At 36.5% G+C, this 4400-nt stretch overlaps 1 pseudogene; it reads right to left on the bottom strand.

The window, feature by feature from the left end:
- Positions 1–392: 392 nt before the first annotated feature.
- LOC120530669 lies at positions 393–3203 on the bottom strand (annotated as a pseudogene).
- Positions 3204–4400: the final 1197 nt, after the last annotated feature.

The raw sequence follows: 4400 nt of genomic DNA, 5'->3' as shown, positions 1-4400 counted from the left end.
GCCAGGCGGCGCCCCAATGCCTGCATATCCCTGGAGCCCAGCACTTCCGCCACACCAGGAATATATATATATATATACACTAGACATTAAGCCCGTTACAATAACGGGCGCTAGAACAGTATTGCATAAACATTAGTAGGAACAGTCTATATTAAATGGCAAGGGTCCTCGACCTCATTCTGTTTCTTGTCATAATTATTTTTTTGTCAAAAATATTTTTGCAAGAAGCCTAAAGTAAGATAATAATAAAAATAAAATAGAAATGTATATGCTAATACAGTAAGTATAATTAATATTGCCTTAGTGTAAAACTTTGTAACAATCTGTAAGACACAATATTTGAAGAAGATATTTAGGAAAAAGTTTTTATTTTTTTACCTCATGAAATTTTTCTATAAAATTTCATTATAGACAACATTTTTTGTAAATACTCTATCTGAGTTTGGCAACAGTTTGCCTTGTTCAGGACCATCTACAACCTTGACAACAACATCTGAAAAACTTCTAACTCTAGATAATGCCACATATAACTGACCGTGGCTGAATACTGGTTGTGGCAAGTAAATGCCAACTTTTTCTAAGGTTTGCCCCTGAGCTTTATTAATTGTTATGGCAAAGGCAAATGTAACTGGAAATTGTCACCTTCTTAAGGTAAAGGGTAAATTAGTAGAGGACGGAGCCAATCAATACTGGGAATAAAGACGATGTCCCCTTCAGCTGAACCTGTTATTACTTGAGCAATGATGAGGTTTCTTTTCAAGTCTTTAACAAAGAGGCGGGTTCCATTGCACAATCCTCTTTTAGTGTTTATATTCCTAAGGAGCATAATTATTGCTCCCTTTTTAAGGTTCAGTTTATGCCTCGGCATTCCTGTTGGAGTTAGCTGATTAAGAAGCTCAATAGGATAGTTCGGCATATCTTGCTCAGTTGAGTCATCAATTGAGTTTGAGCTGAGGAATGTCACAGTATCTCCTTCCAAAATGTTTAGCACCTCTTCATTTATGGTATCAACATCAGAGTTCTTTGGGCAAAGAATAGACTTTTTTGCTATTTTTGAGACTTCGGCAACAAGAATTCTTTCTCCAAATAAGTCTTTGATGATATCTCCTGTGCATAAAATTTTTGAAGGGATTTCAATTATGTCTTCAGGCAAACCATCAATGTGTGGTGTATCACCATTGCCAACTTGGATCAGCCAGTTGCTGAATTCAGTGTCAACTGAATGGATATTGTTTGTAAGGTTATGTACTTGGAAGTTTTGCCACAGTTTATTATACTTTATACATGCTTCGCCAATTTTTGTCCGTGATCACCATGAGGAACCACGGGAAGTGTTTGCCGAAAATCTCCACCAAGTAAGAAAACTTTTCCACCAAAGGGTTTGTGGTTGTCCATTATTTATTTCAGCAGTTTGTCGACCACTGCAAGAGCTGTAGAGGGGGCCATAGTAACTCATCCCAAATGAGTATTGTACATGATCTCAAATTTTCAGCATCAGCAGAATTGAAGCGCATATTTGATATTGAGTTGTCAAGCATCGGAACAGGTAATTTGAACTGAGAGTGGTATGTTCTTCCACACTCAAAAAGATGATTTTTGTTGTCTGTTTAATGTTTTCTCCATTTCTTCAGCTGTGTGTTTTTGAAATTCCTTGTCATACGTATTCCAGAGTAGATCAGTATTTGGCACTGTGGAAAGAAATCCAAAATCTTCACAGGTTTTGCCATGTAGTACCAGAATGTTGGATATTTCTTTAAGTGCAATGTTACGACATATTGTGCAATCATCATTGTGTTGTTTATGTTTGTGAACTAAATCCTCAATGAGGTATTGCTCATATTTTAGGAAAAGGTCAGTCATATTTTGTAATGATGCAAAAACGCAGATATATGCAAATAATTCCCTAAGTTGTTTAGGCATTGTGAATTGGACATTTCTTCCATAGTGTTGTCCCACACTTCATCATCGTTAATAAGTCCTTTAGCTTTTGCGGCCTCTCTGAAAGTGGGATAGACATTTCCATGTACTGTCCTCAGATCTTCAAAGGATACTGCACCCGGAACATGTAGCAATAGTAGATGCAGACAGTAGCGCTCTGTATCTGATGTAAAATTGACAGAATACATTCGTCCAATAGCTTTTTCTGCACCACGTTGACGTAATTTCCAAGTACAATTTTCAGAGTCAAACACATAGTGCAAAGGAATGTCAGAATATAATATGGTCTTTGCTTCACGTTTTTGTTGATTTAATTTGAACCAAGCTGTCAATTGAGTATCACGGTTTGAAGCTCTCTGTACCACTGTGGTAATGTCATTTGGGTTGAAAAACATCGATTGTTCTTCAGGCAGATGCACTGGTAATCTATGGATGGTATGTGATTGATAATGTATTTCAAACCCATTCAAACGCCATGCTGCTTCTGGAGAGCTGACATACCTTAAATTAATAAGGGTCTTAATTTCATTGTGATTCAAAGTACCTTGTTCTTGAATGACAACATTAGCACAATCATGACCTTTGTACACATATTTAAAAAGGTATTTAACGCTTTTCACTGATGCGCAAACTTCAACATTAATGTGGCAATTGTACTTCAAGGCTAGGTAAGGATTATATGGTACAACCCAACTGTTATCAATTTTCTTACCGTTAAGAATTATACTTTGGCCTGTATTTCTTCTCTTGTACTTTGGATAGCCATTGCTGTTAGCAATAGTTTTTATTTGGAATTCCTCCGGAAAATCCTTAGAGCATTTGTCATTTGTCATACATGAAGAATTAGGATTGAGTGCTCCACATGGTCCATGAATCATATGTTTTGTTACAATTGCATGTAAACGAGGAGTAATTTCTATATTAAGGATTTCAGCAGAGACAATTTTATCTATCAGTTCTTCATTTTTTGGTTTACAGCTTTCTTTAAGAATGAGAAGTATGTGAGCATGTGGTAAACCTCTCTTTTGAAATTCTATCACGTAGACTATTGCTTTTAGGACTCCAAAAATATGTTTTTTACAGATATCATTGATCAGAGCTTTCAGTTTTAGGTGAAATACTCTTGCAACTAAATGTGGTTGTCCATCAACAGGTTGACCATGTTGAAGGTTATTTACAATCTCTTCCCATTTGGGATTGCATGTCATTGTAATAAAAAGATCAGGTTTTCCATATTTGCTGACAATTGCCATAGCATCTTCCATCAGTATGGATTTTAGAGCCACTATGAATAGTTATTGTGATGAATTGAACATACAGAGTATCAGTATTAAGTTAAAGTGAAGTTATGAGAAGGCCATGTTAAAGTAATGTGTTTTCAGCAGTGTTTTAAAGTGCTCTACTGTATTTGCCTGGCAAATTCCTATTGGCAGGCTATTCCAGATTTTAGGTGCATAGCAGCAGAAGGCCACCTCACCACTTCTTTTAAGTTTAGCTTTTGGAATTATAAGGAGACACTCATTTGAAGATCTAAGGTTACGATTTGGAATATAATGTGTCAGGCATTCCGATATATAAGATGGAGCGAGATTATTTAAGGCTTTATAAACCATAAGCAGTATTTTAAAGTCAATCCTGAATGACACAGGCAACCAGTGTAGTGACATCAAAACTGGAGAAATGTGTTCGGATTTTCTTTTCCTAGTTAGGATTCTAGCAGCTGCATTCTGCACTCGTTGCAAGTGTTTGATGTCTTTTTTGGGTAGTCCTGAGAGGAGTGCATTACAGTAATCTAGTCTACTGAAAACAAAAGCGTGAATTAATTTCTCAGCATCTTTCAATGATATAAGAGGTCTAACTTTTGCTATGTTTCTTAAGTGAAAAAATGCTGTCCTAGTGGTCTGATGAATATGCGATTTAAAATTCAGATTACAGTCAACAGTTACCCCTAAGTTTTTTACTTCCGTCTTAACTTTTAATCCTAATGCATCAAGTTTATTTCTGATAACCTCATTGAATCCATTATTGCCAATTACTAAAATTTCAGTTTTCTCTTTATTTAGTTTGAGAAAATTACTATTCATCCATTCAGAAATACCAGTAAGACATTGTGTTAGTGTATCGAAAGAGTCGGAGTCATCAGGTGCTATTGATAAGTACAGCTGTGTGTCATCAGCATAGCTGTGGTAGCTCACGTTGTAACCTGAGATAATCTGACCTAACGGAAGCATGTAGATTGAGAAGAGCAGCGGACCCAGGATAGAGCCTTGTGGAACACCATATGATGATATCATGTGTCTTTGAGATGTGATTACCACAACTCACAAAGAATTTTCTCCCTGCCAGGTAGGATTCAAACCAATTTAAGACACTGCCAGAGAGGCCCACCCATTGACTAAGGCGATTTCTAAGAATATTGTGATCAATGGTGTCAAATGCAGCACTCAGATCTAAGAGGATGA

This window comes from Polypterus senegalus, chromosome 6, assembly GCF_016835505.1.
Source record: "Polypterus senegalus isolate Bchr_013 chromosome 6, ASM1683550v1, whole genome shotgun sequence".
In the NCBI taxonomy this organism is placed as follows: Eukaryota; Metazoa; Chordata; class Cladistia; order Polypteriformes; family Polypteridae; genus Polypterus; species Polypterus senegalus.
Note: the sequence above shows the minus strand (reverse complement) of the source record. Positions and strands in the feature narration are given on the sequence as shown.